The following is a 12,982-nucleotide window of genomic DNA, read 5'->3' on the forward strand; positions in this document are numbered from 1 at the left end:
GATTTTAATCATTTGTTTTTCTTTTATAAAAATACAATTGATTTTTGTATATTGTAATCAGCAATCTTAAGTTCACTTATCAATTCTAATAGTTTTTACAGATTGTTTTATATCTACATAAAAACCAGGAAACCTACAAACAATGACCCTTTAATCTCTTTTGTTCCAATCTTTATTCAATTGATTTATTTTCCTTGCCTTATTTTATTGGTAGGACTGCTGGTACAGTGTTAAATAAAAGTGAACTTAGTAGGTATGTCTAACTTATCCCCAGTCTCAGATAAAATGCTTGCTCATATTTCACTGGTAAGCATCGATCTTGTTGTAGATTTTTAAAACTAAGCTATGTGTTAGATTATAGGATATTTCTTCTATTCCTAGTATGGTGAGAAATGTTAATAAATTTTACCAAATATATTTTCTAGCAATTGTATCACATGATTTTTTTTACTGTTAATGTGATAAACTATGTTTAGCATTTCAAAAGTATTCAATAAATGTACCCCAATGTAAATTCAAGCTTGTTCATGATATATTATACTCTCTACACACAGCTGAATTCAACTTATTTCTAGTGTTGACAACGATTGACTGGGAATTTTCTTGTTTTTTAAAAAAATTTTATGAGATTCTTTCTTCATAAAACAATTTAAAACATGTTTTCTTGTATTTTTTCTCTATAAAATGTTGTTTAAAATTGATTTTCTTTCTTTTTTAAATATTTGGTAGAATTCATTGTTGAAACCATGTCCTGGAGATTTTAAATTATGGCATCATTTTCTTCCATAAATGTAGGTAATTTCATATTTTCTAATTTTTCTTACTTCAGTTTTAATTAGTCTTTTTACAGATAAATTTTATTCATTTTGTTTGTATTTTGAAATTTAACCTCTACTTTTTAATAATACGCCCTTATTATTTTTTTATATATTTTAGATCCTACTGTTTATCTGTTATTGGTTATTTATTCCTTCTTCCTATTTTCTCAATTAGTTTCAATAGAGGTTTATCATTTCTATTAGTACTTTCCATGAAACAAATTTTGGGTTGCTTTATCCCCTTTTTAATTTTTGCTTTCAATGATTTTTGCTCTGATGTTTACGATTTTTATTTTCTACTTATATTATTCTTTTTGTAACTGCTACTGATACTTAGATTATTATCTAAATGATTTTAAGCCTTCACTGTTTTGTAATATACGAACTGAAAACTATAAAATCTTCATTTAAGCACAACTTTAGCTACATCCTAGAAGATTTATTTGTAGCATTTTTATTTTCATGTATTTCAGAATAATTTTAAATTTTCATTGTAGTCTCTTGTTTAATGTGTGTTAATTATGTATGTATTTCTTAACCTATTGTTAATATTTTCCCTATTGTAGCTTGGTAGTCATACACTTTTAAACTGTACATTTTTAGGATACTACTCTATAGATAACAAAATGCAGCTTTGATTTTTCAAAGTTTAACATCTATTAATACCTCTTCTGAACAGGGCAAGAACCTCAGAACATTTTAACTTTGTTTCTCTTCAGACATCTGTGCTATTGTTATATTTCATTATATATTGTCAAATATTTTAGTCATACACATATATGTATTTCAACACAAGAATGTTCTGTCACTTTTAATTATATATTTATTAATATATACCATGTATTTACCTTTATTGCTGCTTTATGTTCTTTTTTGTATCTCCAAACTTTCCTCTAGAACCATTGATCTTCTGACTTTAAAATATATCCTTTATCTTTCTTTATAGCAAGTCTGTTGGTGACAAATAAATCTTAGTTTCTCTTTGCCTGAAAAAATATCTTACTTTGATTTTGTTTTAAAGGGATGTGTTAGTACATTGGAAGCTATTTTTTTCCAACATATTAAAGATGTCATTCTAATTTCTCACTTCCATTGTCACTCTGGCTGCTTTTAACATTTCTCTTTTACTTCACAGTGCTCCTTGAAAATTGTAGCTTCATACAGTTAATCAGTTTTGGAAAGTGCTTGGTTATTATATTTTTATATTTTGATTCTCATTTTTTTCTCTCTCCATTTTTGGACCTCAAAATCCACAGTTTCACAAGAGCAGTCTGTTTCTAACATGTATCCCTTTGATATTTAAATTCTGAATTCCAATTCTTGTCAACTTACCTGTTAGAACTCTGTTTAGGATCTCACACTTTCGGTGGTCTCCAGAAGACTTTCTGCAGCAGAGAGTAGCCTATACCTGAATAGACAGGTACATCTAGGGCAAAAACCATCCCAAGGATAGGATCACGTACGTTAGTTTTCCTTTTGCTTCCCTTGGATCTTGGTCTCTGAACTCGTCAGTGGTTTGTCAGCTTTCCTATACTTTCCTATAGGTGTTGTTTCATATTTTTCCCAGTTTTCTGGTTATTATCAAAGGGAAGGTTGGAACAAATTATTTATTTGCCATTATGGAAAAGAGAGCTTTCTCTTTTTAATTGACACATAAATTATACTAATCTTGAACGATAATAAGGATAATTTAAAACAAATATTTATATCTGTGTAACCACTCCCTAGAGCATATATAGAATAGTTTCAACAATTCATTTGATATCTTGTGTCTCTCCCAAGACTATACCCTTGTTCTTCGCTTTCCTAATCACTGATTAATTTTGTTGATTTTTGAAGTTAATATAAATAGAATCATGCTGAAGGCGCACTCGTGTACCTTCATGGAACACAGTATGTATAAGATTTTTTTCACAGAATAGATTATCTATAAGATTTACTCATGTTTTTATGTGTAGTAGTAATTTCTTCTCTTTTTATTTCTGTGTAGTATTTCACTGTATGAATACATCACACTTTATGCATTCTCCACTTGATGGGCATCCAGCCCTGACTGCTTTGAATAAAGCTTCTATGAACATCCTCATATATGTTTCTCGGTTGCCGGATACACTTATTTCTTTTATGTATATACCAACAGTGAAATTACCGCCTCATAGGAAAAGCAAATGTTCAAATTATAGCAACAATTGCCAGCTTTTCAAAATGTTTTGTCATTTTACATTTCCACCAGCAATGTATATGATTTATTTCTCTCATATATTCTATAAGTTATCTTTTTAAAAAAAGTTTTTTTTATTATTATACTTTAAGTTTTAGGGTACATGTGCACAATGTGCAGGTTTGTTACATATGTATACATGTACCATGTTGGTGTGCTGCACCCATTAACTCCTCATTTAACATTAGGTATATCTCCTAATGCTATCCCTCCCCCCCTCTCCCCACCCCACAACAGGCCCTGGGGTGTGATCTTCCCCTTTTTGTGTCCATGTGTTCTCATTGTTCAATTCCCACCTATGAGTGAGAACATGTGGTGTTTGGTTTTTTGTCCTTGTGATAGTTTGCTAAGAATGATGGTTTCCAGCTTCATCCTACAAAGGACATGTCCCTGCAAAGGATATGAACTCATCATTTTTTATGGCTGCATAGTATTCCATGGTGTATATGTGCCACATTTTCCAGTCTATCATTGTTGGACATTTGGGTTGGTTTCAAGTCTTTGCTATTGTGAATAGTGTCACCATAAACATATGTGTGCATGTGTCTTTATAGCAGCATGTTTTATAATCCTCTGGGTATATATCCAGAAATGGGATGGCTTGGTCAAATGGTATTTCTAGTTCTAGATCCCTGAGGAATCGCCACACTGACTTCCACAATGGTTGAACTAGTTTACAGTCCCACCAACAGTGTAAAAGTGTTCCTAATTCTCCACATCCTCTCCAGCACCTGTTGTTTCCTGACTTTTTAATGATCGCCATTCTAACTGGTGGGAGATGGTATCTCATTGTGGTTTTGATTTGCATTTCTCTGATGGCCAGTGATGATGAGCATTTTTTCATGTGTCTGTTGGCTGCATAAATGTCTTCTTTTGAGAAGTGTCTGTTCATATCCTTTGCCCACTTTTCGATGGGGTTGTTTTTTTCTTGTAAATTTGTTGGAGTTCATTGTAGATTCTGGATATCAGAATCTTTGTCAGACGAGTAGATTGCAAAAATTTTCTCCCATTCTGTAGGCTGCCTGTTCACTCTGATGGTAGTTTCTTTTGCTGTGCAGAAGCTCTTTAGTTTAATTAGATCCCATTTGTCAATTTTGGCTTTTGTTGCCATTGCTTTTGGTGTTTTACACATGAAGTCCTTGCCCATGCCTATGTCCTGAATGGTATTGCCTAGGTTTTCTTTTAGGGTTTTTATTGTTTTAGGTCCAACATTTAAGTCTTTAATTCATCTTGAATTAATTTTTGTATAAGGTGTAATGAAGGGATCCACTTTCAGCTTTCTACATATGGCTAGCCAGTTTTCCCAGCACCATTTATTAAATAGGGAATCCTTTCCCCATTTCTTGTTTTTGTCAGGTTTGTCAAAGATCAGATAGTTGTAGATATGTGGGATTATTTCTGAGGGCTCTGTTCTGTTCCATTGATCTATATCTCTGTTTTGGTACCAGTACCATGCTGTTTTGGTTACTGTAGCCTTGTAGTATTCTTTGAAGTCAGGTAGCGTGTTGCCTCCAGCTTTGTTCTTTTGGCTTAGGATTGACTTGGCAATGTGGGCTCTTTTTTGGTCCCATATGAACTTAAAAGTCGTTTTTTCCAATTCTGTGAAGAAAGTCATTGGTAGCTTGATGGGGATGGCATTGAATCTATAAATTACCTTGGGCAGTATGGCCATTTTCACGATATTGATTCTTCCTATCCATGAGCATGCAATGTTCTTCCATTTGTTTGTATCCTCTTTTATTTCATTGAGCAGTGGTTTGTAGTTCTCGTTGAAGAGGTCCTTCACGTCCCTTGTAAGTTGGATTCCTAGGTCTTTTATTCTCTTTGAAACAATTGTGAATGGGAGTTCACTCATGATTTGGCTCTCTGTCTGTTACTGGTGTATAAGAATGCTTGTGATTTTTGCACATTGATTTTATATCCTGAGACTTTGCTGAAGTTGCCTATTAGCTTAAGGAGATTTTGGGCTGAGATGATGGGGTTTTCTAGACATACAATCATGTCATCTGCAAACAGGGACAATTTGACTTCCTCTTTTCCTAATTGAAGACCCTTTATTTCCTTCTCCTGCCTGATTGCCCTGGCCAGAACTTCCAACACTGTGTTGAAGAGGAGTGGTGAGAGAGGGCATCCCTGTCTTGTGCCAGTTTTCAAAGGGAATGCTTCCAGTTTTTGCCCATTCAGTATGATTTTGGCTGTGGGTCTGTCATAGATAGCTCTTATTATTTTGAGATACGATCCCTCAATACCTAATTTATTGAGAGTTTTTAGCATGAAGGATTGTTGAATTTTGTCAAAGGCCTTTTCTGCATCTATTGAGATAACCATGTGGTTTTTGTCGTTGGTTCAGTTTATATGCTGGATTACATTTATTGATTTGCGTATGTAGAACCAGCCTTGCATCCCAGGGATAACGCCCGCTTGATCATGGTGGATAAGCTTTTTGATGTGCTTGCTGCTGGATTCGGTTTGCCAGTATTTCATTGAGGATTTTTGCATCAGTGTTTATCAGCGATATTGGTCTAAAATTCTCTTTTTTTGTTGTGTCTCTGCCCAGCTTTGGTATCAGGATGATGCTGGCCTCATAAAATGAGTTAGGGAGGATTCCCTCTTTTTCTATTGATTGGAATAGTTTCAGAAGGAATGGTACCAGCTCCTCCTTGTACCTCTGGTGGAATTCGGCTGTGAATCCACTTGGTCCTGGACTTTTTTTTGTTTGGTAAGCTATTAATTCTTGCCTCAATTTCAGAGCCTGTTATTGGTCTATTCAGAGATTCAGCTTCTTCCTGGTTTAGTCTTGGGAGGGTGTATTTGTCAAGGAATTTATCCATTTCTTCTAGATTTTCTAGTTTATTTGCATAGAGGTGTTTATAGTATTCTCTGAAGGTAATTTGTATTTCTGTGGGATTGGTGGTGATATCCCCTTTATCATTTTTTATTGCATCTATTTGATTCTTCTCTCTTTTCTTCTTTATTAGTCTTGCTAGCGGTCTCTCAATTTTGTTGATCTTTTCCGAAAACCAGCTCCTGGATTCATTGATTTTTTGAAGGGTTTTTTGTGTCTCTATTTCCTTCAGTTCTGCTCTGATCTTAGTTATTTCTTGCCTTCTGTTAGCTTTTGAATGTGTTTGCTCTTGCTTCTCTAGTTCTTTTAATTGTCATGTTAGGGTGTCAATTTTAGATCTTTCCTGCTTTCTCCTGTGGGCATTTAGTGCTATAAATTTCCCTCTACACACTGCTTTGAATGTGTCCCAGAGATTCTGGTATGTTGTGTCTTTGTTCTCATTGTTTTCAAAGAACATCTTTATTTCTGCCTTCATTTTGTTATGTACCCAGAAGTCATTCAGGAGCAGGTTGTTCAGTTTCCATGTAGTTGAGCGGTTTTGAGTGAGTTTCTTACTCCTGAGTTCTAGTTTGATTGCACTGTGGTCTGAGAGATAGTTTGTTATAATTTCTGTTCTTTTACATTTGCTGAGGAGTGCTTTCCTTCCAACTATGTGGTCAGTTTTGGAAGAGGTGTGGTGTGGTGCTGAGAAGAATGTATATTCTGTTGATTTGGGGTGGAGAGTTCTGTAGATGTCTATTAGGTCCACTTGGTACAGAGCTGAGTTCAGTTCCTGGATATCCTTGTTAACTTTCTGTCTTGTTGATCTGTCTAATGCTGACAGTGGGGTGTTAAAGTCTCCCATTATTATCATGTGGGAGTCTAAGTCTCTTTGTTGGTCTCTAAGGACTTGCTTTATGAATCTGGGTGCTCCTGTATTGGGTGCATATATATTTAGGATAGTTAGCTCTTCTTGTTGAATTGATCCCTTTACCATTATGTAATGGCCTTCTTTGTCTCTTTTGTTCTTTGTTGGTTTAAAGTCTGTTTTATCAGAGACTAGGATTGCAACCCCTGCCTTTTTTTGTTTTCCATTTGCTTGGTAGATCTTCCTCCATCCCTTCATTTTGAGCCTATGTGTGTCTCTGCACGTGAGATGGGTTTCCTGAATACAGCACACTGTTGGGTCTTAACTCTTTATCCAATTTGCCAGTCTGTGTCTTTTAATTGGAGCATTTAGCTCATTTACATTTAAGGTTAATATTGTTATGTGTGAATTTGATCCTGTCATTACGATATTAGCTGGTTATTTTGCTCGTTAGTTGACGCAGTTTCTTCCTAGCCTCGATGGTCTTTACAATTTGGCATGTTTTTGCAGTGGCTGGTACTGGTTGTTCCTTTCCATGTTTAGTGCTTCCTTCAGGAGCTCTTTTAGGGCAGGTCTGGTGGTGACAAAATATCTCAGCATTTGCTTGTCTGTAAAGTATTTTATTTCTCCTTCACTTATGAAGCTTAGTTTGGCTGGATATGAAATTCTGGGTTGAAAATTCTTTTCTTTAAGAATGTTGAATATTGGCCCCCACTCTCTTCTGGCTTGTAGAGTTTCTGCTGATAGATCAGCTGTTAGTCTGACAGGCTTCCCTCCGTGGGTAATCCGACCTTTCTCTCTGGCTGCCCTTAACATTTTTTCCTTCATTTCAACTTTGGTGAATCTGACCATTATGTGTCTTGGAGTAGAAAAGAATAAAAAGAAATGAACAGAGCCTCCAAGAAATATGGGAGTATGTGAAAAGACTAAATCTACGTCTGATTTGTGTACCTGAAAGTGATGGGAGCAATGGAACCAAGTTGGAAAACACTCTGCAGGATATTATCCAGGAGAACTTCCCCAATCTAGCAAGGCAGGCCAACATTCAAATTCAGGAAATACAGAGAATGCCACAAAGATACTCCTCGAGAAAATTTGTTTTTTTTTTAATCTCTTCCTCATTTCCTTTGATTGTGTACCTTGCTTGTGTTCCAACAAAGCTGGGAGTATGGAATTTTAATAGTGTTTTTGCTGCTGAGTTCAGTTCCCTTCCCCTAACCTAACTTCAAGTCTTTTAGTTCATGTTTCTGAAAGCAAGGATTTGCTTGGTTTAGTTTAACTTTTCTTACACCTTTCCCATAGGTCTTTGTAATTTGTCAAGTGAATTGGTTTACTCATTTCCCTCTAGCAAATGAGCTAGAGTTAAGGGGGAAACTACTGTTTATAGTCACAGCTACTTTGAGGAGTAGACAGAATGGTTGGTACTATTTTATATACCTTTTACCCATAACCAGATCCATTCTTCAAGACAGGTCAGAATACAGTATCTTAGCATAATTTTCTATAGTCAATTTACCTCTATTTTCTCTTCCCATTTTCACCTATCTCTGACCATTACTAATAAATTTTTGTCTGTAATTGTATAAAAATCACTCTATATGTAATTTTATTGTTTAAAAATTTAAAAAAATCATGTAAGGTATCCATTTTATAACTGAATAAATATCAGAGAAGCTAAGGGATTTGTTCAAATGGGGTCAATTATTAATATATAGTGCTGAAATTTAAAGAAAAGCCTTTATCTTCTCTAGTTTGTATTCTGCATTCTTTCTTCTACAGTACTATCTCCCTGCATCTAATCAAATCTTTGTGTTATCCAAATGTTGACATTAACTTACTTTAGCCATATGTAGAACACTGTTGATACTCCTGAGGAATTTTAAATTTTCCAGTGATAAAGAGAATAGAGTATTTGTGTGTATTACGGGTTTTTATATCAGATACTTAATGAAGGTCTTTCTACATTTGTGTAGTTCTTCTATTACTTTTCTAACATTTTCTGCAAATCCTTAAGAAATGCTGATTCCTATCTTTTTGGTGAAGCACATATTTTGTGGAGTTACAAAGAAGATAAAAAATATCACCTCCGTGAATCATTGATTTTTACTTTGGCCTATTCATTCTAAATACATTCACCAGGTACAATGTCAGTATATATATTTCAAAATTTAATAGTTTTCTGAAGTCTGGTGTGTACACACATTCTATTAAAATCTTGTAGACTATTTACTCTCTACTATCATTCATATGGGCTTTTACTTGCCAAATGTTAATGTGACATCTGCTGTACCTAATTCCAGTAAATATCAGGAACTCTTATGCATACAAACAGTTTATCATACATATGCCATCAATTTGTCCTGAGACATGTCACTAGTGCAAATAGCCTAGGGTTCTTATTTATTAAGATTTACATCAAGTAAAAACTAAACACTTTGATTCAAAGGTCTTGGATTTTCAATCCAGATGTTTATAATCTTTCATGCTATTTACTGACCTCAACAATTTAAAGTTGTGAATTAATTAGCTTGCATTCATAAATTCATGGTAAAGAGATGGAATTACTATCCTTTGATAATATATGATATTAGAATTTCATAAAGTAAGGAAGCAATATCAGTTCAATGTGGAAGAAGCAAAATATAATCAAAAAGTAAGTGTTAAAAAAATGATAATGGATACATAAGACCAAGTGACCAAGATTTATTAGCCAAGATAGCAAGAAAGTATTTTTACTTTATAAGATGAATAAAGACCCAGTTCATTTCAACCCTCCTGTACCTGGTTTCCATAAAATAATTCTTACTGAAAATACTGTCTTACTGATAGTATATATATATAATTAAAAATCATACTATATATATTTCTTCACACACACACACACACACAGACACAAATTGAGTATAATAAAAGAATGACTAGAAAAGTACAGTAGTCTGTCTCCTTCCTATGACTCCACTTCAATAACAACAAAAGGATAGGAATCATATAAATCCAAAATGGCAAAGATGAAGAATGGAAATCTGCTGCAGATATCCATCATTCAGGGCTCACCAACATATCAAACATCTTCCTGAAAGTATGATTGTTCTCCACATTTAGAAATCTGTCTTCTCAAGGTAAAAGCAGAAATCTTACATCTCTAGAATCACTTGCCATGGCATTCCTCTCATTAGAAGCTATGAGAAATTGTGTCTTTTTTCTCTTATTTTCCTTCTCTCTCTTTCTCTCTCATAGCTCCATCTCTTCAACTTATTCTTTTATATTTTCTGAGACATTTTCTCATTTCTATTTTCCAACCAGTAGGGTAGCTTGGTAGAAGAAAGTTGTGTGTGTATTGTTTTTCCTGAGCCATTTCAGACTAATTTAGAAATATCATACTGTATGACCTTTACATACTTGATTATACATGTCTTAAGAACAAGGACCTCTCCTTTATAACCACAGCACAGTTAGCATTTTCAATATCAAGAGATTTTCTAATATTTAATATTGATATAATACTATTATTTAATCTGCAGTTCTTAGTCAAATTTCATCAATTACCCCCAAAATAACATTATAGCTATTTTGCGGGGGGGGTGGGGGGGGAGGATATAGTCCAGGATTTAATTGAATATCACTCATTGAATTTTTTTTGTTATGTCTTTTTAGTCTTGTTTCAACTAGTAAATATAGCCTCACATTCTTCTGTGTATTTATCTTTACATTTTTGACTAGTACGGGCCAGTTACTACATAGAATGTCCCTCAGTTTGGGTTTGTCTAACACTTTCTCATGCACAGTTTTAGCTTACATACTTATCAGGAAACACGTGCTGTGAGTTAGCTCCATTACGAGCTATATGGGCATAGAAAGTTTGGTGTAGAAAGTTGTTTACACGAGCTTCACAAATTTTTGAAAATGTTAGTGTTTGATAGACAATTCTTAAGAACAAACCCTACAATTTTCTCTGTGAAACAGAAGTCAGTGACTTTGGGTAGAAATCATAATGAATATACATGACTTAGAGAAGGAGCATTTATAAAAAAGAAATTCAACTGTGAATGTCTTTGCTTTATTAAGGAAAGAAAAATATTATCCACTATTGGGCCATGAGCTTTAGTTTGACACACACTTCCCTAAAAGATCTTACCTTTCTCTGCCATGCAAAGTTTTATATTTCCTCTCTTTTTTTTTTGAACAATAAAAACATGGGGAGAGTACATCAGCACAGCAACTAGTCAGTGACATCACATCTCACCTGTGATGTGCCTTTTATTTTCCCTTACTAAAGAGTGATATAAACAACCACGTGATAAACCATAAGAAAGGGCTTTTAAAATTTGAATCTAATCAGGAACAGCATGTCCAAGCTATTGTTTACTATCACTTTTCCTCTGAGGGACTCAGAGTAAAAGGAAAGTTATATGTGAAACAATTCGGACACTGTGCACTTTTGCCTTGCAAATGAATCCATTAAAATATAAGGAGCACCTGCTGAACTGTGCACATTGCTATTCAATGCTGACTAAATATTTTCAGGAATAGCATGGAAAACTCATATTTTAAGGTATTTTAATAATATCTACTGATAATTTGTCCTAACAGCTGTTTTATTTTTGCTGACACAGTAGAGAAAACAGTACCTTATTCTTGGAAACTTTAATGATGGAGAATTGCACAGTTCTGGGTGTTCCTAAACTTAGTGCATTTCTCAGAGCAAGCCAAGACCAGCATGAAATACTTTCTTTCCTACAACACATCCCAGTGCCTAAGTCTATCTTCCTTTCTTCTTTACTTATATTACCACCCACTGTTTTCTATAATAGCCCCAAAATTGGCTGCCAGATTTTTCATAAAAATTTTTACTGAAAAGACAGACTGGACATACAAATGAAAAATATAAACATGGCCACATAATAGCTTAAAACATTTTACTACTTCTTGTAGTTATTATTCTAGGTTTCTTAATTGGAACAGGAAGGTTTCAAATAGCCTTCTCATCTTCCTTTCTATTTTGAAGGGTAGAATACACCCAACCTCCTCCTCCCTTACATCCTGGCTCTTTTCTGGATTGCTTGCTCTGTGTTTTATTTATTTATCCTGGAATATCAACTGTAATGGGTTAATAGAATGGTATTAGTCCATTTTCACACTGCTAATAAAGACATATGTGAGACTGGGTAATTTATACAGAAAAAGAGGTTCAGTGGACTCACAGTTCCACATGGCTGGGCAGGCTTCACAATCATGGCAGAAGGTGAAGAAGGAGCAAAAGCATGTCTTACATGGCGGCAGGCAAGGAGAGCATGTGCAGGGAAACTGCCATTTATAAAACCATCAGATCTCACGGGATTTATTCACTATCACGAGAAAGGCATGGGAAAACCCACCCCCATGATTCAATTACCTCCCACTGGGACCTTCCCACAACACATGGGGATTATTACAATTCCAGGTGAGATTTGGGTGGACACATGGAGCCAAACCATATCAAGATTTCAATTTGTATCCATTCAGTTGCTAAATTACATGCAGTAAGTAGATTGTACTCCCAGAGTCCAACATATTTCTCACATGACTGGGACCTATATATATATATTTCCTACATCCTCAGGAAATGTCTTATTTCTACCTTTGTACATGATCATATTTTTTTTTCTATTTTTGCCCTTTTTGTAATCACAAAGGTGAAACTAGTGGTTTCCTCAAATAACTTTTCTTTAAATAATAAACTCAATAAAGAAGGAATATTTCTATTTGAGTAGAGGAGAAGAGTTTTGGAGCCCAGCCATTTCATTCCTGATAGGTATCCTGAGGGAATTCCTAAGACTCCACAGACGACATTAACCCCACAAAAACTACATGTGAGCACACACATGTCTAAACAAACAGATCCCATTGCTCATGCTTGATATTGAGAATATTTTGAAAAAGAAGAAGCAAAAATGACACATTAATTTCTGGTTAAATATGGTGGTTTGAAATATTAATCACTACTAAATTAAAAGCATATGACTATGAATCATATTGATTTCACAAGGGACAAAGAGAATAGGAGAGAGAACAACTGCAAACGAAGTATTTCTGCTAATTTTTGGAAGATAAAAGCAGATGGAGAAGTGATAACTGAACCCAGAAATCTTAAAAAATAAGACAGAAAGAAAATAAAACTACACCCTTATAGCGTAAGGAAGGGTTTACCTAGGGTGGTAGTGAAAATATTTAACCTTTGTAGTCCAGTTGCTTGGGAGGCTGAAGTGAGAGAA

The sequence above is a fragment of the Pan paniscus genome, chromosome 11 (assembly GCF_029289425.2).
Source record: "Pan paniscus chromosome 11, NHGRI_mPanPan1-v2.0_pri, whole genome shotgun sequence".
Taxonomy (NCBI): Eukaryota; Metazoa; Chordata; class Mammalia; order Primates; family Hominidae; genus Pan; species Pan paniscus.